Here is a 27991-nt window from a genome sequence, read left to right on the forward strand (position 1 = left end):
CATTGAAACACATGCAGCTGGTGGAGAAAAAAAAAGGGACAGCGGTATTTAAAAAGACACATTTTATAAAACAGTGGCTACACTCTTTCACGGTAAACCTTGCTGTTAACATTACATACATAGCACATGTGCTTTCGTTACAAGGTCGCATTTTGCCTCCTCCCACCGCGTGACTACCCCCTCAACCTTCCCCCCTCCCTGTGGCTAACAGCGGGGAACATTTCTGTTTAGCCACAGGCAAACAGCCCAGCAGGAATGGGCTCCTTTGAGTGTCCCCTGAAGAAAAGCACTCTATTTCAACCAGGTGACCATGAATTAGATCTCACTCTCCTGAGGATAATACAGAGAGATAAAGAACGGATGTTGTTTGAATGCCAGCAAACATACACTGCAATGCTGTGTTCTACAATGTTTCCTGAGTACGTGTTATTGGCCTGGAGTGGTAAAGTGTCCTACCATGAAGGATGCAATAAGGCTGCCCTCCCCAGAAACCTTTTGCAAAGGCTTTAGGACTACATCTAGGAGAACCGCAAATGCCAGGGCAAAGTAATCCTTTCACATGCTTGCTTTTAAACCATGTATAGTATTTTAAAAGGTATACTCACCAGAGGTCCCTTCTCCACCTGCTGGGTCCAGGAGGCAGCCTTGGGTGGGTTCGGGGGGTACTGGCTCCAGGTCTAGGGTGAGAAACAGTTCCTGGCTGTCGGGAAAACCGGTTTCTCCGCTTGCTTGCTGTGAGCTATCTACAACCTCCTCATCATCATCATCTTCTTCGTCCCCAAAACCTGCTTCCGTATTGCCTCCATCACCATTGAAGGAGTCAAACAACACGGCTGGGGTAGTGGTGGCTGAACCCCCTAAAATGGCATGCAGCTCATCATAGAAGCGGCATGTTTGGGGCTCTGACCCAGAGCGGCTGTTCGCCTCTCTGGTTTTCTGGTAGGCTTGCCTCAGCTCCTTCAGTTTCATGTGGCACTGCTTCGGGTCCCTGTTATGGCCTCTGTCCTTCATGCCCTGGGAGATTTTCACAAAGGTTTTGGCATTTCGAAAACTGGAACGGAGTTCTGATAGCACGGATTCCTCTCCCCAAACAGCGATCAGATCCCGTACCTCCCGTTCGGTCCATGCTGGAGCTCTTTTGCGATTCTGGGACTCCATCATGGTCACCTGTGCTGATGAGCTCTGCATGGTCACCTGCAGCTTGCCACGCTGGCCAAACAGGAACTGAGATTCAAAAGTTCGCGGTTCTGTTCCTGTCTACTTGGCCAGTGCATCTGAGTTGAGAGTGCTGTCCAGAGCGGTCATAATGGAGCACTCTGGGATAGCTCCCGGAGGCCAATACCATCGAATTGTGTCCACAGTACCCCAAATTCGAGCCGGCAACGTCGATTTAAGTGCTAATCCACTTGTCAGGGGTGGAGTAAGGAAATCGATTTTAAAAGCCCTTTAAATCGAAATATAGGGCTTCATTGTGTGGTCGGGTGCAGGTTTACATCGATTTAACGCTGTTAAATTCGACCTAAAGTCCTAGTGTAGACCAGGGCTGTAAAAGATGTAAAAGATGAGGAAGAGGGACATTTGGGGTAATGCAAAAGCAAAGGGAGTTGTAATTCAAAGGGAGGTGGATTCTCTTTATAACTAGATCCATGCCTCTATACACAACTGAAGAGGAGAGTTTTGTTCCTATCTAGCATAGTCTTTATGGAAAAGAACAAGAGGTGTTAAATTATACTCTTTCCCCCCTCTGCAACCCCCCCCCTGCATCCATGTTCTTTGTGCATGGACTGAGAGAGATTTTATATCATAGCCCAGATTAAGAGCCAGTGGTACAAAGGAGCTACAAAGCTGCCCTGAGCTGAGGAATCCTCAGATGGTGTAGAGCTGTCATAGCTGGCTCTACACCACCCCCTTCTGGACACTCCACTCTTGTGTGAGGGATGCACAGGGGGACTGAGGTTGCAAACCAGTGTAATGTATAGCAGCAGTGAGGTTGCTCTACACCAGGGTCCAAGAGCAGACATAGTTTACAACTACCTTTTTTGCCCTCTCTACCCCAATCCTTTGCCAACTGTACTGAGTGATCACAGTATTATGTTTTCTTTCTGGATTCTCACTCACACTCACACTGCATTGCTGTATGACTAGTTGAATATACTTAACTTCCTTAATTTCTAAACTGTTTCCTCAGACAGAGCATCCATATTTCTATCTCTATAGACATTCTGCTCTCACTTTTACATGACAATTAAGGGTGTTTCTTTAAAAAGGCAGAGGCCTGAATAAGCAATCAATACTGTTTATATAAGATTGACTCTATAAATATATAGATATAATTCAACTTTGGATAGTACAATGTAAACTTTAAGCATTTTTCCTTTTTCAACATTGGATCAATTTAAAAAATAATAAGGTGGATTAAGAGAGACATACATAGGCAGGCATCTCAGTGCAGCTCAAAGCTTAACAGAATGGATCCAAGGGTAGATACAGAATCACAATTTTAAGGGATGGCATATGTTGAGGGACAAATTAATTATAGGGCAATAACTCTGTCTAGAATCTGCTGGCACCTGACTAGCTGTCCATGCTCACTGCCCATTCCTCAGGCTCATTGGCTGTGCCTGCATAGCAGGGGAGGCAGCTGAGAATGGTACAGATGGAGAGTGTATCCTGCCTCCCCATACAGTCATGGCAACAGCAGTGGCTGAAGAACTGGGAGGAGGTGGGGCTGAGCAAGCTGCAGGTGACCCCACTCCTCAAGCATCCAAACCAATGGCACACTCACAGCCTTACAAGAGTGCAGTGTGTGTAATTTGAATGGGGGGGAGGGGAGGCATGTGTGCATGTCTGAATGAACGTTAACAGATGTAAGCTGGGATTTTCACTTCCCTTGAATACCTTATCCAACCTTATGGACAATGAAGATGAATACTGACCATAGCTTAACATATCTCAGTAGAAGAATTAAGAAGTCAGGGAGTCTTGAAATTGCCACTTTTTAAATCCTGCCTTGACTACTGCAACATCCTTCTGTCTGGATTCCCAAATACACACAATATCCCTGTCAGTGCATAAAAATTGATGCCCCTAAACTCATCTACTTTGTCTATGGGATTCCTGATTTGACTCCCTCTGCTCACTCTACCTCTATCACATTTAAGCTTTTATCTTCAAAGATCTATATAACTCTGCTCCACTCTAGGTAACCTCCCTTGTTAAACTTCATGTTGCCCCCATCCCCTCTGCTCTGCCAGTGCTCCCAGCTTTATCTGCCCATTTGTCAGTTTCTCACAGTAATCCCTGTGCCTTCTTCCACATTGCTTCCTATGCATGATGTAACATCTCTGACTTCACCAGAAAAGGCCCTTTCCTGTGTACATTCAAGTCCCTTTCAACAGTCTAATTTCTACCATGATGCTTAAAGTGAGTCATATTTACTTGCATATAATTTGCCTATGGTTATTTCAATTCTTTCCCCTAACCTCTGACTACTTATCTGTACTTAGCTTGTGAGCTTGTGGGATCAGGACTCATCCTTCTTGAGTGTTTGGAAAGCACTACACACACAGTGGATGCCTCTGTAAAATAACAACAGTAATAATAATTAGAAAAACACAAAAGTTGACGCATGCATTAGATATTTGTCCTCTGAGAACAGAAGGTGAGACCATTTATTTGTGTGTTCTACTTTCTGGGCCTTGAGAGCATTAAAATTCATGCTGTGTGGTTGTCTTTAACTGGATCTGAATAACTTTCTTTCATTTCCTCTTCATCCCTGAAATAGGCTATTTAATATTAAAACTTTTACCTCTTGTGCTTCCCTGCAGAAAGTGTGTAATTCCACTGGTTCGCAGAGGTTAGGTTCCAAATAACTCAATAGTCCTCTGAAAGAACATATCAAGTTTTGACACATTTTTCACATTCTGGTGGTGGTGGTTGTTGTTTGTTGTTATATTATTACATTATTTACTAAGACCTTGATCCTGCAAAGCACTTGAATGCATGTCTAACTTTAAACACACCAGTAGTTTCAGTGACTTCAATGGAACTATTCATGTGCTTGAAGTTAAGGACATGCTTAGGTACTTCACTGCACTGGGTCCAAAGTGCTCAGCAATTTTCAAGATTGAGTCCTTAAATCACAGAAATTAATTTCTTCATTGCTGTCCAGTATCTATTTCTCCTGAACCCCAAGGATGGATACTTGGTATTATTTCATGTTTCTTTGCTGCCACAAAAAATACAATTTCGCATAGTTAATCCCTGAGCCTGTAGACATTGATGCATGTACTTAAATTTACTCCCAAGAATAGTCTTCACTTACTTCAGTGGCACTGCTCACATGGGTAAAACTACTCCCTTGTGAGAGTGTTGGAGGATTGAAGATTAATTTGAAATGAGTCTGAACAATCCATTTTCAATTAGACTGATAAAGTTTGCATTGTGTTAGTCAATATTACACCTGTCATCAGCCTCACTAACAAGTACGTTTTTTTTTTCCAGATATTCAGACATGCAGAAGAATTTGGCACAGGGTAAACAAGTCCAAATGTACATGATAATGTCATTGGTCTAAAATGTACCGTGTCTGGCACAGCTGTCCAAGGAGGACCCACTCGTGATCTCTGATATTCAGACAACTATAATAACCATAAGCCACAATTATATAACTCCATTCATTCTGAAGGATCATACAGCTTGCTCCTGCTCCCATTGAAGGCAGTGAGAGCAGGAGCAGGCCCACAAAGTGTTTTACAGACACATATTTACAAATACACAGCCTCATTGTGAAACAGTTCAGGTTGCTGCACGCATCACATGCCTATATACCTGACACAAAACCAAAGCAATGAAATGTTAACTTACTAGCAGTAAATTCCCTCTGCTTCTTACACACAGGCATACACCCTTACTGCAACTACCATACACATGGCCCACATATCACAGCTTTACCCGTCTTCTAGCAATGCCATCTTTCTATCACCCACTTTACAAAATTACCCTCTCCAAGTGAACGAGAGTACCTTTCAACATTCCGTTTTGCTTACCCCCTTTACCACACTACTCTCCTCCCCCAAAATTATCAATTGTTGACATTGGGATACCCAGAAAGATCGTTTCAAGACCCATACCAAAAGCTATGGGCAGCTCTTAAGCCTCTTCTCAGTGGCACACTTAGCAGGAAAACTAGTGGGTCTGATAGAAGCTCATGGCTTGTTCTGTTCCCCATTGATTATATAATTTTCTGCCAGAATACCTAAATAAATGGAGAGCATTTCCACCATTCCGAATCTGGGTGATATGTTGTGCCACTTACACAATTTTATAGTAGATTTCTATTAATATGGTGGATGCAGCTACTCTTTTTTCCAAATCTATGATCAGAGCTCCCACTGAAATGTCTCATTCTGGGGATATCTGCCAGAGTTTCATAAGTTTACTTTTTTTAGTTTTCTCCAAACTGAATTTAATCATATCAGTACTTAAAATCTAACTTGTTCTAGAACTCCATGTACATTAGTGATTCAAAGACCAGGGGCATACTGACAAAGCTTCAAATAACAGGAGAAAAGTAAAGATTGCAAATCACACTTTGTGTTTCATCAAATTGCAAACAGCTATAATCTCTGAAGTTATACAGCAGAGTGATGGGGACCAGAGAGGAGGAAATATGGTAAGCCCCATCTTGTGTCCCATACTGTGTCCCAGATGTTAAGGGAGAAGACAAACAAAGTATACTTATAGAATTGTTAAAGCTTGTGAAAAATACATCCAGACACATCATTTGTTCTGTCTGCACACAATGTTTACCCAATGTGGGATGCGTCTGTATTTGACAACCATAGGTGCAACAGACATATGCTGCCAAATAACATTTTCTGATAAATGCCTGTGTGAGCTTGCCATCTGCCATTAGTTCTTGGTGGTTTTCTTAACTATAGAGATGCATTCATTTTGATTGAAAGTGCTTCATAAATATGCTGAAGGACAAGAATGGAGTGAGTTAACAATAAACAGCTAATCCCATCCACCTTATATCTGTCTCCCACCCAAAACTGGAGTGGAAGCAGCAGGTGGGGGACCCCCCCCCTTCTCCCTGTCCCATCTGTAAACAGGAATGGCGATGCCAGCTCAAGTGTCTTGAGCTTGTGGGACTGTGGCGGAGCTCTGTGGAGAGCATTCCCATCTGGTGGCTTTCTGGCACTGCAGCAGACTGCCTCCTGATGTAGACAGTCTGCTCCTCATGAGTATCAGGCTGCGTGTGATGCTGTCACTGACATTTTCATATAACAACTTGTGAGCCCTGAGTTGAGGGACCAGGCCTGGGAGTATAGTGCCTGGTGGTGAATCTGGCCTTGGGTATCTGTATTCACTGTTCATGTCGTATACCAGAATACTGTCCAATGCTTTACTTTACTAATTATGCTTTGTCCTTTTCAGACAATGCAAAAGTTTGAAGAAGGAGACAAAGTGGAAATGAGAACAGGCAGGAATTTAAACTGATCAGTTGTTGTGGTTCTGTTGCATGTAACAGAAATGAGAAATGTAGAAGGCTGATCCTGGCTAATTTACGTTAGTTTTATAGCAAACTGTGCAAGCAAACTTACAACAGCTTGTTTTATTATCACTTCGTATTAGTCCATTTAGCCTTCAGAGATTACTGAATAACTGTCTTGTGTTGTCCCCCCATATCTAGTGTGATATGGGTTATGTGTATATTTGTGCCATTCCCTGGGTATTTGTCCATGTACTGCTAGCACCTGTAACCCATGCCCACACATGTGCTATGCACAGGCATGTACCCACATCCACACTCCCCCTTTTCAGTATGCAATGGTAGAATTACCATTTCAGGGACAGTATCCCAGCATCCTGTGTGTCACAGGAGACACTGTGGTAACTGCCTTGCTGTGTGTTGGTGGAACTGTACACCACCTTCACATATTTGGCAATGGCAGCTCCCAGTCATCTTTTCCTTCTATCCAACAGTGTTGAAGACATGGAGCAAGTTCATGATGATATGGTTCTCCTCCTGCTACTGCTCAAGGGACATATACTCATGCAGTCCAATACTGGATGGAATGGTGTTTCTGTTCCCACAGTTATTTTGGGGGATCCCAAGTACCTGCTTCACCCACCCCCACTTTTTCTTGGCTTCTGTAGTGGAGCTCAGAGGACAGACACAAGGGACTGGGAATGGTAATAAATGTTTGAAATGGTCACAGGGAGAATGGATTGCTTAGATGTTCTTCTGACAACAAAATAATTCCCTTTCTCTTCCTGGACCGAGGTGGGCTTGCATACAAGCATCCAACCATCCCCACCCTCGTGTGGCTAGCATTTATAAGGGGAAAATGGGCAAAGACGTCCCCACCACCACATGTCCCCACCACCCAAGTGTTATAAAACTCTTTTTCTCACACTGACCATTTCAGAACCCACCACACCCTCTAAGGCTGAATACACTTTCAGTCCTTAGACAAAACTATTATTGAAGGGTTTGGTCCATAAAAGATACATGCATGCACCTATGCTTCCAAATCTATTCATCATGGTTTATATAAACTTGTTTTAAAAAAATAAAACACTAGACTCCTTAAATGGCTCTTTTGCCCTCTTAAAGATTTGAAATCAAATTTCATAAATGCCGTGTAGAATGGCATTTCAGTGGTACAAGGTTTTGTTTTGTTGTTTTTAATTCTCTTCCCATTTCTAATAAGTGGTTTGACCCATTTCTTAACCCGCTGTAATGAAAAGCTTTCCTGTAGAATGCCAAGATGAATTCCCCAAATTTCCATTCATAGGCAATTCCATTCCACATTTTGCATGTCTCATATCAACCTTTTATCCATCCCCACTGCTGTATTTTGACATATTTCTGTTAAGGTTTTGATGTATATTTTGGTCTAACTACATATTTGTTAAAAGGTGACCTTTTGATTTGATTGTTTGGCTGACTTCAGTGCTAATAAGCTGAAGGATGAGATGTCTAATGAATCCAGTGTATAGAAATAATGATAGATGACTTATTTGGAATTCTACAGACACAGCACTGCCAAGCATGCTAAGTCTCTGGAACTGAACCAATCTTATAGCAGGAAGTTTTATTGATTACCTGGAGACAGGGCACATTTTAATCATTTTTACAGCACTACTGCCTGAGGTACAAAAATCTATTAAACAAGGATTATAAACTTTGTTTTAAACTGGATCCTAAATTGTTTCTTGATGTACAGTCAACAGCAACTCTGTAGGATCAATCACCGTTACTAAAGCATATTAAAATCAACATATTTAATTTTAATTGCTCATACGCCTGACCCTCTGTGAGGCAGCTGTTCATAAAGCTAAATTACTTTTCTCCCATACAGGAGTTTCATTTCACTTCATGCTGGACTTTTTTTTTTTTCCTGTCCACTAACAAGCCCCGTTCTTCACTCTCCTTCAGTTTTCTCTCCCTCCCTCCCTGTTCCTTGGCCACAATTCCCTTATCTCTTCAGCTAATTTTCTCTCCCTCTGCCTCTCATCCTTATTAGCAGATTCTGCATCCTTGCCAATAAGTCGACTTTAATAAAGTGGTGGATTATTTTAATTATTGTTTTAAAGTTACAGGCCTGCAGCTCTTTAGGAATCTCTGTTAACCTATGCAACATTTGTGATTATGCTTGCAGACTCTTAATCAGATCATAAAAGCTACTGCCTGGATTGATGAGTGTATTATGAAAAAGTACATATATTTCAAACTTCTATTTTCTGTTTAGATATATAACTTTTAGTGTCCCATGCTCTGGCTTTTCCTAAGGGATTTCCAAAGCAATTTTTCAATTTAATCCCTGTTTTTGTGTCTTCCTTTCAGCCATTTCTTTTTATGACAGTGGGAGATCCTAGGCTGGTTCATTTCACTAATATGGGACTAGAAAAGCAATAAATATGATCCTTTCCTCCTTATGCCTGAAGTGAGTCATGGCCTAGTGATCTTACCACCACATCCCTGAAAATCAGGAAGTCATGAGTTCCATGCCTACTGATCCTCTATGATTGTGAGTACATTATTTAATATCTCTACTGCCACTATTTCACCATCTATACAATGGGCTTATGAATTCTTACCTACCATACAAGGCAATGCACCCAGTAAGATGCTGATCACTTGCTAGAAATTACTGGGTGCTCTCAATTTCCAGTGACTGTTGACAGTGCTCAGTGTCTTCCAGGAGCCTTTCGTCAGGCTGAATATGTGCTGTAGGGACTGTCTAGTTACTGTTTGTAATGTCTGTAGAGCATTATGGAGTGCTAAACGGTATTGTCTCTCAACATGTAACATATGGAACTATATAATAGAGAATAGTACATTTATATCAGTATACAGTGCCTCGCACAATGGGACCTCTAGGTACTACTGCAATACACAGGAATACGAATAACTGATGGTATTTATTATTTATTTGTATAGTGGTAACATCTAAGGGACCCAATCATGGATCCAGTCCCCTTTCTGTGAGGCTCTGTACAAAGACAGAAGAAGACAGTCCTTGCCCTTGCTTTAAGTAGAAGATGAGACAATAAGAGGATGTAACAACCAGAAAGAGAAGCACAAAGTAACAATGAGACAATACTAGAAAACCTAAGCAATGGTCACAGCACACCAGATCCCTAGTTATTGTGGAGGTTTTGGAAGGCATCACAGCAAAGGAAAGTTTTAAGGAGGCATTTGAAGGAGAAAAGTGAGGTGGCTTAACAGATGTTTATGGAAAGCTCCAAGCATACATAGGGGGTGGCATGAGAGAGAACATGAAGGTGTTTGTTTGAAAATTTAACACATGGAGTGTGAAGATTGGCATCATTAGTAGAGGAGAAGTAGGAGTCAGTTTGATAGCATATAAAATAATCATAATATAAAATTGTTAAATAATCTATGGAATTATACAGCATTGATAGAATCATGTAGAATAAAATCTAGAATTTTATCAAAAAATCTATCACCATAATCCTATTTTGTATGAAATTATGTAGGATTCCAAAATAATCTCTATAGATCCCTGTTGGTTTAGTCCCCATCAAATTGTACAGGGTTTTTTCCATAAAGATAGTCTCCTGCGGTTTCATTTCTTACAACTTAAGTTCATACAGGGCTCATCTCAGTTTCTTCCTTGCATCTCATTTTTTCTGTACATTTACTGTTTCTCAACAGCTTTTTAAAATGCAGTCAAATGCATTCAACATGATGCCCTCTAACTGGTACAGTGGACAAAGTGTGTATATATGCTGCTGCCCTGATGTGGTAGTGTGAAGTTTGACAGAGCCACAAAATGTTTAAATCTCTTTTCATTTTTCAGACATCTATTTATCATTATTTACTCCTGCTCTGGCTATTCTCAGATGCCACTGAGTAATGCTGGAAACACTAGAAAAGTGCTATTAAACCAAACTATGTTCTTTTATTGGTATCCTAATACAGTAGAACCTCAGAGTTGCAAACACCTCAGGAATGGAGTTTGCTCATAACTCTGAAATGTTTTTAACTCTGAACAAAACATTATGGTTGTTCTTTCAAAGTTTGGATTTCTTCCAAAATTTGGAAGACCCCTGACTTTTGCTAATGCCAGGTTCAAAGTTATGATATAATACTGATTTCCCACTCAATCTCATTCTCACATAGGCAAAGAAAGACAACTATAATACTGTCGGCAAGTGGACATCAGTACTACTTAAACTATTTTGCCCTTGTCTGCTCAGTTCCCTGCCGGCCAATGACTTAGTCAAGCATATAATAACCAGAATCCTAGTGAATTGGAACCTCCTGCTTCAGTTTGGGATTTTGGCAAGCAGTTGATCTTCTACAGCATCTACAGGATTTTTGCTTTGATAGAGTACCTAAGATTAAACAATGATTTAAGCAAGGTTACCTTCTCTTTTGGACTCTGTTTAATAAAAGGGTAAATATCCACAAAATGACCTCCTTAATACCTATCTCCCAGTGTACTTACTTAGTTTGCTTTTTTCAGGCTTCTAACACAATGCTTTATATATCTTGAGACTATAAACACTATACACTCAACTCTTGTGCACCAATGTCAGTCTGGAGTGAATCCGTTGAAATTGTGGAGTTACAGCCATTTAAATGAGGTCAGAATTGGACCCTATATGTTGTGGATGTGATTAGCATCTAGTGAAGTGAAAAATTGTCCCATGCTTTTATTGCCAAATCATCCTCCATTAACTGCTCTTCTACAAACTGTGAACTGAGCAACATTTCTTTCTGCATGTCTCACATCATGTTTTACTCAAATACCAGGAGATAAACAAGAAACAGTTTTTACAAAGAAAATGATCCTGTAAGCACTATGACTCATAGACCTGGAGTGTACCCGCCAGGGGCATATCTGCCCACACCTATGTACCTCTCCTTCAGTACCATCCCCCCTTCTTGGGATCTGCCAGACACCTCTCCACTGGGTCTCTCTGTAGAAGATTCCCCAGGGTTTAGAGATGGAAAAAGAGACTAACACCATCCTGTGTTCAGCTCCATGTGGCAATCTGGTCAGAAGTTAATTTAGCTCAGAGCCAGAATCTAGCCAGACACCAGGAGACATCATCAGAGCTGCTTAAAGGAAGGACATGTCCAAATGGAAATCTCCTGCAAGCATAGGTCTAAAGTGTCCCCCTTAAAATGGATCTTCCCTCCCTTCTCTGCTGTCCTCCAAATCCTTCTATGAATTTCCAGAAGGGGACTCTCAGAATTTTCCTGCCCCTTTGTCCTTCTCCCCAGGATTTGGCCCTCAGCTTTTAATTATTGTTTTATTACATACATGAATTAACACACAAACACCTGTCAGGGATGGTCTAGATAATATTTCATCCTGCCATGAATGCAGGGGACTGACTAGATGACCTCTTGAGGTCCCTTCCAGTTCCACAATTCTATGATTCTATATAAGGACATGGCTGCAGGTACTTGGAGCAGTATTGCTATTCAGAAGAAGAACATACAGGGTATTTGGTTATTCCTTGATAGGCTCATAAATAGTTGATCTAGAGGGCTTTTTACAGAGTTAGTTACTTGGGTATTTATTGAAGAAGTAGTATGGACAATTCCTGAAAATAATTAATTTTCAAACTGCAGTTCTCTACCAATTAAAAAACTTTCCTTAAGCACTCAAAAGCTATAATTTAAAGTTGTATTAGAAATGCAAGGAACTCCTAACTTGCAATGATTTTTAAGTATTAAAACAGTTTTGAATCATGCAAGCAATAAAAACAAGCTTTTTTAGCAATTATATAACTTTAAAATTCTCAGAGCTGATGGTTGGGTTTTTTAATCAGATTAAAATTGATTTTGTTTTTAACTGTGTTCCAAACAGGAAGTTATAGGCCAAATTTTGAAGTGGAATGACTTTCTACAATCAAGAAATAATGGGTGAAATCCTCACTTCACTGAAGTCTATGGGAACTTTGCCATTGACTTCAATGAGGGCGGGATTTCACCCCATGACCTTAAAGTGGGATTTTATTATAGAAGTGCTCTCACAATATCAACAGTAATGCAACTTCTTCATTGTGGGCCTACTACTCTGGTTTTTTGAATGCCAGAAAGACCTACCAGAATAAGGGGGATAAGTTTGGGTATTACTTGTACATTTGAGAAATATAACAAAATGAAGTAATGGGTACAGTGAGAGAGCACAAAGGTAAGTAAGCATTTTAGCTGGTGTTTGTTTTGTTCACAATTCAAATTTGTCTTTCTCCAGGACAATACAAATAATACTTATTTGTGAAAGAAACACATTCTTATGCAGACAGTCTAACTCCACTACCATTGCTTGTGGGCTCTATTAATAGAGTAACTTCAGTATCATTATGTCTACTCAGTGTTTTGACTGTGCTAGCAAATATTGATCTATAAAATGGTCTGTTCAAGGGCAACAGCATCATTAGCATCATTAATTACTAAGTGATCTGCAAAACAATTAGAGACCTCCTAGCTGTTGTATAAATAGATGAATGGAGCTGTCTACCTAATCGAATATGGTTCTATCTGCAGACTCAATTGTGGTGTTCAGAAATGACTTCAACATCTGTCACTTTCCCACTTTTCACAACAACATATGTCATGGTCTATTCACACTTTCTCAAAAGCCTTTGACCGGAGTTGTGTGTGTGGTCTAATAGTTTTTAAACATAGAGCATCAATCAAAAGTTTGAGCATAAGAAAAGCTCTAATTCCCATTTGTGTTAAGAGGAATAAGGAAAGGCCCATATATAAAAAGGGATACATCAAAATATTAGTTGTTTCAATAAACCTAAAGTTACAGGGACCAAATATTGTATAAACTCTTATTTAATATACCACTACTTCTGTTCTGGTTGTACTAATTGGCCACTGTCAGAGGCAGTATATCAGACAAGAAATAGTACAGGTTGACTCAGAACTTCCAACCTTCTAAATGCTGTTCCTGTTTACAGTGATCTTTAGATGAACACAACTACTGCACAGTTACTCAGGACTTTGAGTAAGATCAGGATTTGGCCCATTATTCTGAATTTTCTGTTTTCATTTACAATCTTGCAACGCTGTTTTTCTTAATCTGTGGGTTCTCATGAAGAACATCAAAATATGCAGTGCGTGCCACCCTTTGATGCTCTTGGTGTTTTGTGTGTGATATTTTATTTTTAGTGCCTCTAGAAAGTTTGGAGATGAAGTATAGGTGCTAAGATTTAACTGACTTTTGTCATTTTATTTACATATGACCTCTTATTTAAGGTCTTTATTACAACTGGATGTGGGTAAGGGTTTGTTAGTAAACTTCCTATGCCTTGGATTTTTTAAGTGATTCTAACTGGGAATTTTAAATTGCTTTGAGTTGAAACAATATACAAGCTGTCAAGATGCTATTTTTTTTCCTCCCAAAATATTGCCTAAGTGGATTATGCTTCGATTTAGCACTACAGTAGGGGAAAAAATAGCTTGTGGGTGTTTGATATTTTTGTCGCGCTCTGAAAAAAGGCCTGATTTTTAAATTTTGCAGGAAGCTGCTGCTGCTTCTGTCTCAAACCTTGCCACCAGAACACAGCCCAAGCAGCCTCCTTGTGAGTTGGAAAGTTCCTAGGGTACTTGGGGGAGAGGGAATCTTAGCTATACACTGTGGAGTATTAATAGTACCATTCCAGGGCTGCTTTTCCACACTCAGTTTAGCAACTGCTGCTCTTGCGTGCACACAGAGAAGCTGATCAATCTGCATAGCAGTAGATCCACTGGCCATCCCTCCAAATCCCCACTTTGAAGGAGCGGGTAGGGATTCCCTGCAGTATACAGTGGATTTTTACCTACTGCATAAGCTTCTTGAATCCCCCTCATCCCCTGTTGTGTTTTCTGCTATGGGCAAGGAACCTGTGAAGGAAGCAGCAGGGTTTCCCCAAGGGACAGGATTTTTATTTTTAAAATGACAAATAAAACTGTTTAATTTTGAAAAGCAGCTTCTATCCTAACAGTGTTGCTCCTATCCTTGTTTTGCTTTTAAGCATCAGTCATCTGCACATGGATCCTAATCCATAGTAATTTTTACAACACAAATTCCTATTTCAGTGGAATGGTTTTGTCACAGTTCCATTGACATCACATCAAGGATTAGGTGATGCGGTAGGTTCAGAAACTAGCCTTCCTGCTCTGCAAGCCAAAGTTCAAATACACGTCAGAGCACACCTAGAAATGAGTTTAGTGGTCTTGCCCTAGTCCTGTGCTTTACAACAGAAGGAAAATAGAATGACAAAAGGCTAACTCTTTGGCAGCGTCCCAATTTAATTTTCCTCCATGTGTCCTGCTGCCCTCTGTGGTGTGAGGACATAAACACAAAGAGCTATGCTTTAAGCAGCAACTAGAGAACTCCCTAATCAGGAAGTTTATATGTGTATTAAGCCCCTGGCACAACACACACTAATGCTATCTGGTAACTGAGGAGGATCAGGAACTCTAACCATTCCACATCATTCTTTCTTTATAATAAGAAATTTAAAACTTTATTATAATCCAAGGTGTGTACACACACACTCTCTCTCTCTCTCTCTCTCTCTCTCTAATAAACTTCAAATTCCTTAAAACTATTTACTATGCCCCCTTATCAATTGCATTTAAATACCAAAATCTTCAGGGAGGTTTGAGCAGTCTTCCAGCCCATGCTTTCACTTCTGTTGAGATTTTGTGTGGCATTCCCTGTGGAGGGGGCTCACTTCATGACAGAGTACCTGCAGGTTGCAGCTCTTCTCCTCATTGAGTTGGGAAATGTTGAAGATGAACCTGATATTTCCAGAGAAGTCCTTTTTGGGGTCTCCACTAGGTAGGATCTGGGAGTTTCTGCCAAATAATGAACAGTTCCAAATGTCTGGGAGCTCCTGAGCCAACCTTTGTTCCCTGGTCTCAGTTCAGGTAGTCCTTTTGTTCTGTGCTGAACTTTGAAGTTTTGCTGCCACATTTTTATTTCAGCATCCCATTTGCAACATTCCTTTAAGTCGGGCCACTTAGCTTTAAGCTGTTTTGGTGCCATAGGTAAAGGTGTCATTAGTTGTCTCTCTGTCAGAAGTTTTGCTGAAGATAGTCCAGACACAAGCAGTGTTACTGAAATGCCAGGAGTGCTTTATATGGGTCCACTTATTTTTGCAGAAGTCTTTTCGAAGTCTTCACTGCTCTCTTTACATCCCCATTGCTCTGGAGGTAAAATGGACTTACTAGTAAAATGAAAGTCAAAATCAAAGTCCTGTGCAAAGGCTAGGTATGTTTCCATGTCTTGCAAATATTGAAGTTAGTTTCTCAATGATCTGTGCTGATGAAGTCTGTGTAAGTATAGCCAAGACCAGTGGCGCCAGAAGAGGGAGGGCCAGGGTCCATGGACCTCCCACTTTTGAAAGTGGATGGGCCTGACCTGTCCACTTTTCAGCAAGGGCCCTGCCCACACTGTCTCTCTTCCTCCCAAGACTACCCCGCCCTGGCCTGGCTGTTAACTGGAGCCCAGCCGGGGAACCCAAGAGCTGTGGGGCGCTGCACCACAGACCTAGGGTTGCCAGGCATCCCCTTTTCGACTGGAATGCCTGGTCGAAAAGGGACCCTGGCAGCTCCAGTCAGCACCGTCGACTGGGCTGTTAAAAGTCTGGTCGACAGCGCAGCGGGGACCCAGAGCTAAGTCAGGCTCCCTGCTTGCCCTAGCTCTGTGTGACTCCCAGAAATGGCCACCAGGTCCTGGTGACCCCTAGGCACATGGGCAGCCAGAGAGGCTTCGTGCACTGCCCCCGTCCTGAATGCCAGCTCCGCAGCTCCCATTGGCCAGGAACCGCAACCAATGGGAGTTGCAGGGGTGGTGCCTGTGGGCGTGAGGGCAGAGTGTGGAGTCTCCCTGGCTGTCCATGCACCTAGGGGTGGCAGGGAACTGGCGGCCACTTTTTGGGAGCCATGGTAAGCGCTGCTGGGAAACCCCCAACCCCCTCCCCCCTCACACACACCCTGCAACCCCCTGCCCCACCCAGAGTCCCCTCCCATTCCCAACACCCTCCTGGAGCCTGCACCACACATTCCACCCCAACACCCTGGGTCAGCCTGGAGCCTCCTTTACCCCAAACCCCTCATCCCCAGCCCTAGCCCAGAGCCCACACCCCCAGCCAGAGTCCTCACCCTCAAACACACATCCCAACTCTCTGCCCCAGCCCTGAACCCCTCCTTTATGGCCCTGTCCAGAGTCCATACTCCCCCTGCACTCCAGCCTGAGCCCAGATCCCGCTCCCACACCCAAAACCCCTCATCCCTGGCCCCAGCCTGGTGAAAGTGAAAGAGGGTGGGGGATACCAAGTGACAGAGGGAGGGGGATAGAGTGAGTGAGGGAGGAGCCTCTGAGAAGGGGTGGGGCAGGGGCAGGCATATTCAGTTTTGTGCCATTAGAAAGTTGGCAACCCTATGCAGACCACCTATCTTCCCGGGTTACAAGGTCAAGAGCAGCCCCCAGCCTGTGTCCCTACCCTATGGGTCACCTGCCCAGGGCAAGAGGGTTCATGGCTCCCCACAGCTGCCCATGCATGGCTCTTACCTGGACCCAGCTCTGGTAAGAGGGCTGCAGCCCGACCATGATAACAGCTATGCAGGCAGCTATGGGGAGCTATGCCATGGACCTCCACACCTGCCCACAGTGCAGTGAGCCCTTGGGGCAGGGGCACAGGCTGGGGGCTGCTCTTGACTCCCGGAGAGCTGGAGGATCCATGGCAAGGCTCCCCACAGCTCCCCACATGGCTCTTACCATGGCTGGGCTGTGGCCCCTCAGCCAGAGCTGGGTCTAGGTAAGACTCATGCATCGCATGCAGGCAACTGCAGACCCTCCTACCCTGGGAGGGGGAGCCTACGGGGAAGGGCCATGGGCTGCTTTCAACCTCCCCACCCCAGGTAGGTGGAGAGTTCCCAGCTCCAGCTTCTGGCTTGGCTGGCAGGGCCTTGGACAGAAGAGGAAGGGTGGGGGGCCCTGGCCCCCCACACACACTTTTGGGAAGGCTCTGCTGCCATTAGCCAAATCAATACATCTGGAGACATAATTGATGACAAAAATATGTGTGTCCTTTCCAGAAAAACAAATATGTGGTTACCATCTGCCAAGGTCTATCAGGAGCTTTGTAGAGAGTAATGGTTCTGGCCATTGGTTTTTGTTTGGTTGGGTTTTTTGTATCTTGCAGCCTTCTGCAGCCATGTCACCATACATATTGCTGTGCTCACACCCTGCACTTGTTTATACCTTGGTATCCCTCATGGAATTTGTATTTCTTTCTGAAATACTGTAGAGATAAGAATGTGCTGTCCTTTCAGAAGAAGGCCATCAGTCATGGGATGGTCATTTTGATCCTGCCAGTATGAATTAGGTCTGTTGCAAGTTGACTCCTTTGACCCCACCTTATTTGGTAGAGTTGAGTCAGTTTCTGCCAAGTCTCATCCTTTAGTTGTTCATCTCTAATTTTCTGAAGTCAGCTTGCAGATGCTGGAATTGCTGTCAGAACAAGGGTAATATAGACATTGACATTTTTTTCTAAAGCCTTTTTCTTCTTCCATTGGTGGCTGCTCAGTTGGGGCTCTAGAGAGTGTCTGCCACTGAGTGCTTTGAGTGGAAAGAAAATCAGAGTCTGTAGTTGAAGTCTTTGAATCTTAGGTGCAAGGCCATTCAGTAGAGGTTTTGAACCCAACAGTGCTACTAAGGGCTTGTGAATCATAGAATATCAGCGTTGGAAGGGACCTCAGGAGGTCATCTAGTCCAACCCCCTGCTCAAAGCCGAATCAATCCCCAACTAAATCATCCCAGCCAGGGCTTTGTCAAGCCTGACCTTAAAAACTTCTAAGGAAGGAGATTCCACCACCTCCCTAGGTAACACATTCCAGTGCTTCACTACCCTCCTAGTGAAAAAGTTTTTCCTAATATCCAACCTAAACCTCCCCCACTGCAACTTGAGACCATTACTCCTCGTTCTGTCATCTGCTACCATTGAGAACGGTCTAGATCCATCCTCTTTGGAACCCCCTTTCAGGTAGTTGAAAGCAGCTATCAAATCCCCCTCACTCTTCTCTTCTGCAGACTAAATAACCCCAGTTCCCTCAGCCTCTCCTCATAAGTCATGGGCTCCAGCCCCCTAATCATTTTTGTTGCCCTTCACTAGATTCGTTCCAATTTTTCCACATCCCTGTAGTGCGGAGCCCAAAACTGGACAGTACTCCAGGTGAGGCCTCATCAATGCCAAATAGAGGAGAATGATCATGTCCCTTGATCTGCTGGCAATGCTCCTACTTATACAGCATAAATTCCATTATCCTTCTTGGCAACAAGGGTACACTGTTGACTCATATCCAGCTTCTCGTCCACTGTAACCCCTAGGTCCTTTTCTGCAGAACTGCTGCCTAGCCTCTTGGTCCCTACTCTGTAGCAGTGCATGGGATTCTTCCATCCTAAGTGCAGGACTGTGCACTTGTCCTTGTTGAACCTCATCAGATTTCTTTTGGCCCAATCCTCTAATTGTCTAGGTCCCTCTGTATCCTATCCCTACCCTCCAGCATATCTACCGCTCCTCCCAGTTTAGTATCATCTGCAAACTTACTGAGGGTGCAGTCCACACCATCCTCCAGATCACTTATGAAGATATTGAACAAAACCAGCCTCAGGACCAACCCTTCGGGCACTCCGCTTGATACTGGCTGCCAACTAGACATGGAGCCATTGATCACTGCCCGATGATCTAGCCAGCTTTCTATCCACCTTATAGTCCATTCATCCAGCCTATAGATCTTTAACTTGCTGGCAAGGATACTATGGGAGACAATATCAAACGCTTTGCTAAAGTCAAGGAATAACACATCCACTGCTTTCCCCTCATCCACAGAGCCAGTTATCTCGTCACAAAAGGCAATTAGGTTGGTTAGGCATGACTTGCCCTTGATGAATCCATGCTGGCTGTTTCTGGTCACTTTTCCTCTCCTCTAAGTGCTTCAGAATTCATTCCTTGAGGACTTGCTCCATGATTTTTCCAGGGACTGAGGTGAAGCTGACTGGCCTATAGTTCCCCAGATGCTCCTCCTTTCCTTTTTAAAAGATGGGCACTACATTAGCCTTTTTCCAGTCATCCGGGACCTCCCCTAATCACCATGAGTTCTCAAAGATAATGGCCAATGGCTCTGCAATCACATCTGCCAACTCCTTTAGCGCCCTCGGATGCAGCGCATCCGGCCCCATGGAGTTGTGCTCATCCAGCTTTTCTAAATAGTCCTGAACCACTTCTTTCTTCACAGAGGGTTGGTCACCTCCTTCCCATGCTGTGCTGCCCAGTGCAGTAGTCTGGGAGCTGACCTTGTTCATGAAGACAGAGGCAAAAAAAAGCATTGAGTACGTTAGCTTTTTCTACATCCTCTGTCACTAGGCTGCCTCTCTCATTCAGTAAGGGGCCCACACTTTCCTTTATCATCATCTTATTGCTAACATACCTGAAGAAACCCTTCTTGTTACTCTTAACATCTCTTGCTAGCTGCAACTCCAAGTGTGATTTGGCCTTCCTGATTTCACTCCTGCGTGCCTGAGCAATATTTTTATATTCCTCCTTGGTCATTTGTCCAATCTTCCACTTCTGGTGAGCTTCTTTTTTGTGTTTAAGATCAGCAAGGATTTCACTGTTAAGCCAAGCTGGTCGCCTGCCATATTTACTATTCTTTCTACACATCGGGATGGTTTGTCCCTACAACCTCAATAAGGATTCTTTAAAATACAGCCTGCTCTCCTGGACTCCTTTCTCCCTCATGTTATGCTGCCCGTCAATTCCCTGAGGGAGTCAAAGTCTGCTTTTCTGAAGTCCAGGGTCCATATTCTTCTGCTCCCCTTTCTTCCTTGTGTCAGGATCCTGAACTCGACCATCTCGTGGTCACTGCCTCCCAGGTTCCCATCCATGTTAGCTTCCCCTATTAATTCTTCCTTGTTTGTGAGCAGCAGGTCAAGAAGAGCTCTGCCCCTAGTTGGTTCCTCCAGCACCTGCACCAGGAAATTGTCCCCTACACTTTCCAAAAACTTCGTGGATGGTCTCTGCACTGCTGTATTGCTCTCCCAGCAGATATCAGGGTGATTGAAGTCCCCCCATGAGAACCAGGGCCTGTGATCTGGTAACTTCTGTTAGTTGCTGGAAGAAAGCCTCATCCCCCTGGTCTGGTGGTCCATAGCAAACTCCCACCATGACATCACCCTTGTTGCTTACACTTCTAAGCTTAATCCAGAGACTCTCAGGTTTTTCCTGTAGTTTTTCATACTGGAGCTCTGAGCAGTCATACTGCTCTCTTACATACAAGAGCTCCCCGACTTTTCTGCCCTGCCGGTCTTTCCTGAACAGTTTATATCCATCCATGACAGTACTCCAGTCATGTGAGTTATCCCACCAAGTCTCTGTTGTTCCAATCACATCATAATTCCTTGACTGTGCCAAGACTTCCAGTTCTCCCTGCTTGTTTCCCAGGCTTCTTGCATTTTTGTATAGGCACTTAAGATAACTTGCTGATCATCAGTATGAGGCAGAAGTCCTCCCCTCTTGCACTCTTCTACTTGTGCTTCCTCTCGGTATCCCACTTCCTCACTTATCTCAGGACCATGGTCTCCTTCCCCCAGTGAACCTAGTTGAAAGCCCTCCTCACTAGGTTAGCCAGCCTGCTTGTGAAGATGCTCTTCCCTCTCTTCGTTAGGTGGAGCCCGTCTCTGCCTAGCACTCCTCCTTCTTGGAACATCATCCCATGGTCAAAGAATCCAAAGCCTTCTCTCTGACACCACCTGCATAGCCATTCATTGACTTCCACAATATATGGGGGAAGGAAGGGAGCGAGAGAGACAGACAGACAGACACACACCCCCTTCCATAACATTCCTCCAGTTAACATTAAGTACTGTATCTTATATAAGCCATGCAATATGCATGTGCCGGCTTTAATTTACATAACTTTGCTGTCCATGCTATTTTCATCTCTTTTCTAATTGGTTTATTTCCATTGATTACAAATGGATCATGCATCTATCTGTTACTCCTTCGTTCCCTTTTGGCACTACATTCTATATATCTATTGTGCTGATAACTTCCTCTTATCCATATATATCCTCCAACCTGGATACTTTCTATGTTCAAAATATCACCCATGACCTACACAGCAGCTTTAAGCATCATTGAGCAAGTTTACATAAGGACAAGTCAGCAAGGCAACATCCATGTCATGCAAAGACTAGTCCGAATCCAGCCATCTTAGCAAAAATTTTATCCTTGCCTATCCAAAGGTATTTATTATACATTACCCATATTTATGGCATATCCAACATGTCCTCATGTTCTTTTAATCAATTATCCAGACTAAATTGGTTAACACACTATGTACCCCTTTTGTGGCATCTGATACATTATATCTTTCCTCAAAGAGTAACTCAGTTTGTTAGTTGCTCCAGTTCATCCCAGCTTGGATCCATTCTGTTTTTCTGCAGTACAGGCCATATACATTTTATTGCTCTGGTAGACACACTGGTCTAACTAAACCAGCATATCTCATCATCTGATAGGTGTGCGTATTTAAAACTGCAATGATTAACTATGCATTCATGATTATTAATGAGTATAACTATTCAATGCATTATATAATTGTAATTAATAATGTATAGTTATTTCGATTAGAGCCCCTAAAAAGGCAAATTGAGCACTATTCTATGTGAATTAGTATAGTCAGCTCATGATATGTGATGTGTATTTCTTCCATGAGTTGTTTATCTCAGAAGTTTGCATGCACCAGAGCATACAAGTGAGCATGCACATTTCACATAATCATAAATACTTTGTTTACAAACAATTAACCCTAGTGAATTAAGTGAGTTTTGCCACCCCTGTTTTTCACATGGGAAAACTGAGGTACAGTTTTTAGTTCTATATTGGTAAAAATGACATGGTGGAATTCCATCTTTGTCTCTCAATGATTTCCTTATAAGCTGTACTCAGCTTATGCATAAAAAGATGGTTGTTTTAACTGCCAGTCTCGCTAGCTCAATCTGAAAGTTAAACTGGGTTCATTCTTTCTCATGCATAATTACCAGTCGAAATTATGCTCTCAGCAATACCTGTGAAGCCCACCAACAACAACATGTGCAACTGATTAGAATATATTAAATAATTCTGTTCAAGCATAATGTCTCTTTTAGATGTGATAAGTCTGCAGAGCTAGTAACAGTAAAAAGCAGGAAAAACTTATTTTGGTCACTAAAGTCAGTGGAATACTCATAGGCAACTCAGGAATAGGTGTTGAATTTATATAGCTACTCCCCTCACCTGTTAGACAAGGAGTTTAGCGCCAACTAGTGCACCTGTGATTGATTGCTTCCTGGACGGAGGGGGCAGAGCTAAATAAGGAAAATTAGGCAACTGGCCTTTATAAGGAAGCTGAGGGAACTACAGAGGGGACAAGATTCTACTTCAATGGTGGGCAATCTGTGGCCCATATGCAGCCCATCAGGGTAATCCACTGGTGGGCCACCAGACTGTTTACATTTGCACGGCTGCCCGCAGCTCCCAGTGGCTGCAGTTCACCGTTCCCAGCCAATGGGAGCTGCAGGCGGCCATGCAAATGTAAACAGACTGGTGTCCTGCCAGCAGATTACCCTGACGGACCACAAGCGGCCCACCACTGCTGTATTTGATTTGACTCTTCTGTGGAGAAAAACCCCACATAGAGCAAGCTAGGCTCCTGTGGTGGGAGCTGTAATATAGGGCTTAAACAGATAAGAAGTCAGTCTGGAGGAGGAGGGAACAAGTTAGACCCATGTGTGGGAAGGCCTAGGTAGGGTTGAGAGAGGAGGAGAAGTGATTAGTTCAGCAGAGAAAGGAAAAGCTGGGAGGACCTAGGGAAAAGCCTGAGGCCTGGACCCAAAAGGAGGCATTGTTAAGCACAAGCTATGCAGAAGCAGCAAAAGGGGCTTAGAGGTTGGAAGTGTCCCAGGAAGAACAGCAGCATGTCTGAAGGAGCAGACCTAGCTGCTTAATATGTTACTCCACCGGAGGGTTGAGCCACAGAAGACCTGGTGAGAGGAAGACAGCCTGCAGGAGGTGCTGCAGACAAGGACCCCTCGCAGCATTGCACCTGGATATAAGTGGTGAGTACCTTACAAACCACTTTTCAAAGCAGAATTGTGCTATAAGATCAGAGTTATGCTTCCCTTACTTACAATTAATATTACCTTGCTCCTCAAGTGGCAAAATCTAGCCCACTGTGATTTAGACAGGGTCATACAAGTCACTGCAAGAGCCAGAAAAAAACCTCAAGAGTCCTGATTCACAGTATTCTGCTGTAACCACTGTCTAATGCTCCCTGCCTTTGCTAATGGAAATAATCAAGGAATGTCTGGAAGTGCTTTTCTGCAGAGAAAATATCACTGCCCTGTTACAGCAGTAAACAGTACTTTTTAAAAAATGAATACATAATTTTTTCCCCTCCATTTGTCATCTTCCTTCCTCACATTCCCCCTCTGCCCCCCACCACACCACCACCACCCTTTTTAAGTTCATGACACTGTATGTGTAAATAAAAGTTGTAGGGTGATATGGTGCGGTGATGTATGTAAAGAACTCAACACAGGCATGGATATAAAGAGCAAGTAAGGATGAGCCTATAGAGCCTTAAAAGAAAAAATGAACTTTGTCAGTGTGAATTCTTTGAAAAATCTCAAACTTTAACAAAACTTGTTCTCAAGAGCTTTGAAAGGGTTTGAGTTTTTCTTAATATATAGTGGGGAAAAAATGCTGTTTGCAAACTGTTTTGAAATAAGCATCCTCTCCTCTCACTTGTTCTTCTAAAGTCAAAATAAATTTCATATCTTTGTCTTTTCCCAAACCTTTCAATTTCTAAATTTAAAGAAGAACCTCAAAATGTTTTGGCTTCACATTGCTAATGTAAATAAGCAAGGTTTCTACTCATGTGGCAGCTCTGTGATGAAAATTACTAAAAAGGAATTCAAATTATAAATGGTTTTGGCACCACCTGTAAAATCTGGTCTCGTCAACGACTAAGGTACCCTTCTCCCTATCCACAGTCGTAGACTCAGAAATAAAGGGCTGAAAAGGACCTCAAGAGTTCATCTAGTCCATCTCCGCCCCTCTACACATCGTGCTAAGGGAGGGAGGATCTCTATCTCACATTCATGATAAACAGCAGCTAGCAAAATACTTAGCAGGGAACACAGATTGTGGTGGTTGATCTGGAAATGAAATAACATGCTATTTTATGTTTTTATTGTCCTGAAATGGACAGGATCCTGCACTGCTTTCTTAGATAAAACTTCTGTTGAGCTAGTGGGGGGCCTGCTCCACAGTTCACTGAAGTCAATAGATTCCCATTTCCTGCCTGTCCTCACTGCAGTTTAATTAACACATTGAGTTACACACGCTCCAACTCTGAATAAATTACTTTAAAACATTTTTTCCTTCCCTGTCCAGGCAAATTGGTTGACACTATAGTGAAGAACAGAATTATCAGACATACAGATGAACATGATTTGTTGGGGAAGAATCAACACAGCTTTTGTAAAGGGAAATCATCCCTCAACAATCTATTAGAATTCTTTGGGGATGAGGGAGGTGTCAACAAACATATGGACAAATGTTAGGAACCATTAGGAAAGGGATAGATAATACAAAAGTAAATATCATAACACCAATATATAAATCCATGGTATGCCCACACTTTGAATACTGCGTGCAGTTCTGGTCCTCCCATCTCAATAAAAGATATTTTAGAAATAGAAAATAGAAAAAAGAGAAGGGCAACACAAATGATTATGGGTATGGAACAGCTTCCATATGAGGAGAGATTTAAAAGCCTGGATTAGTCATCTTGGAAAAGAGATGACTACAGGGGGATATGATAAAGATCTATAAGATCATGAATGGTGTGGAGAAAGTGAATAAGGAAATGCTATTTACCGCATCACATAACACAAAAATCAGGGGTCATCTGATAAAATTAATAGGCAGCTGGTTTAAAACAAAAGGAAGTACTTCTTCATACAATGCACAGTAAACCTGTGGAACTTATTGCCAGGGGATGTTGTGAAGGCCAAAATTATAACTGGAGTCAAAAAAGAACAAAATAAGTTAATGGGGGATGGGTCCATCAATAGCTATTAGCCAAGATGGTCAGGGATGCAACCCTATGCTTTGGCTGTCACTAAGCATCTGACTGCCAGCTGCTGGGACTGGACAACAGGGAATGGCTCACTCAGTGATTGCCCTGTTCTGTTCATTCCCTTTGAAGCATCTAGCATTGGCCACTGTCAGAAAACAAGATACTGAGCTAGATGGACCATTGGTCTGACCCAATGTGGCCATTCTTATGTCCTTGTTCCATTTTATCCAAGACTCATCATATTGAACTGTTTATATGAGAACTGGACATCAGACTTGAAATTTCTTTCACTTCTTAAGTGGGTGGGGGGGTAAACTGTTTCCCCAAAAGCTTAAACCATGCTACTGCTTCTTCAATTCTCATCCATCAGCTCACTACTGATGATAGGACCAAATGAAATCTTTCCATTACTTTTTATCTTGAATGAAGCCAGGGAGCTAATACATCTTTAAACCTTTTTGTTCTGTCATTTTTCACCATGTCTATCCAATGCATCCTCAGCCTTCATCTATTTCTAGTTCCTTAATCTCTGGAAGATATCACCATATACGACATTCTTTCTAGGTCCATTCTTGACATGTCCAAACCATACCAGTCATCTTTCTTGAAAGTTCTTTAATAGCGGTATTTCTTACCCAAATCATTTTCTTATCACTTCATTTTTTTAATTTTCTGTTGTCTTCAAACTCTCAGTATTCACCGCAGCCAGTTCATTTCTGCAGTCAGTATCATTTGCCCATCAGCTTTCCTCGTACTGCAACATTCTGACCCATACAACAGTATCAGCATAAGATTGTCTCCTGTACGCTTATTTCCATTTTATTGAAATGTCTTTAGCCTTCCAGATCTTGCAGATTTTTTTCCCAAAAGCAATACTGGCTAATCTGATTCCTATTTTTATGTCATCTTCACCTATATAATGGTAATTTCACCATATAAGGAATGGAATTGTATTAAAAGACTGTGAAACTGCTCTTACAAACAGATGTATTAATCAAACATGTGTGAATTGCTTTATTGCTGTAACCCCAAGGAAGGTCCGATAAAGCATAAGAACGGCTATACTGGGTCAGACCAAAGGTCCATCTAGCCCAGTATCCTGTCGTCAAAAATTGACCAATGCCAGGTGCCCCAGAGGAAATGAACAGGTAATCATCAGGTGATCCATTCCCTGTCGCTCATTCCCAGCTTCTGGCAAACAGAGGCTAGGGACGCCATCCCTGCCCATCCTGGCTAATAGACATGTGTTGTATAAAATAAGAAAGTAGCTAATAGTAAATAAGGTATATTATATAGAATGCTTTGTGTCCATTTTTCAGAATTCTTCATACTTGTACTAAACTTTGCTGTGGAAACATACAGGTACCTGAAATGTTGCAATCTGTCCCGTGTACACAGAGATCTATTCTTTGTATATGTAACAACTGTCAGGAAATAAGATGTATATTCTGTTGGGGCTTGCAAAAGCAGTCCACCAGGAACAGCGCCTAGCTAGTGCAAGACACCTCTGTGTCTTGCAAAAAATGTAAGGAGAGATAAGAGAAAGTCTGTGGTAACAGTGTTAGCCAGTATCATGTACAATTTTAGTATACACAATATCAATATTATATCTATTTTTTTTAAACTATGCATTCTATTCATATTACTTTTCCAGGATACTTTTTACTTATGTGAAACTGTTTAATCTAGGGGAAATGTGAAGTGGTGTAATTTCAGTGCTAAGTAGAGAGACATACCAAAAAATTGAATAAGATAAATGATAAATCTTGTTGATGCCTGCCAACACACAGGCTGGATCCAGACATCTGTTTTGCTGACTTCCAAAATGTTATCTGCAAAATAAGATAGGAAACTGGTAAAAACTGGTGTCTAAATCTTAGGTAATGCTGGAATCTCTTGTTTTGTTGTTAACAAGGGGAGAATATCTGAAGCAGGAGTAAGCTTGTGATTTCTGGGCAGACTAGATTGCTGCAAGAACTGTCGTCCAGATTGGTTGGTAATATAAGACCTTTCTGTATTGTGCTGAATTATCTTTTAACCCTAATAAAACTGATTGACCGTTGGTTATTTGTCATCTCATGTTGTTAACTAAAATTGAACCTGCAAGACCACAAATACTAAAGATACACACAAACAACTGGATAAATGAAATGTAAAGAAGCAGAAGAATACGTGAAAAGAAATGTGACAAAAGGGTTGTATCGCAAGATAAGAGAACTGAGTGGGAAATATGAGTTGAAGAGGTAGTTGTGAAATTCAAGCACAGACAAATAAGTGAAGATGAACAAGCAAAGAATAAGTGATGGAAAG

The sequence above is a fragment of the Lepidochelys kempii genome, chromosome 4 (assembly GCF_965140265.1).
Source record: "Lepidochelys kempii isolate rLepKem1 chromosome 4, rLepKem1.hap2, whole genome shotgun sequence".
NCBI lineage: Eukaryota > Metazoa > Chordata > Testudines > Cheloniidae > Lepidochelys > Lepidochelys kempii.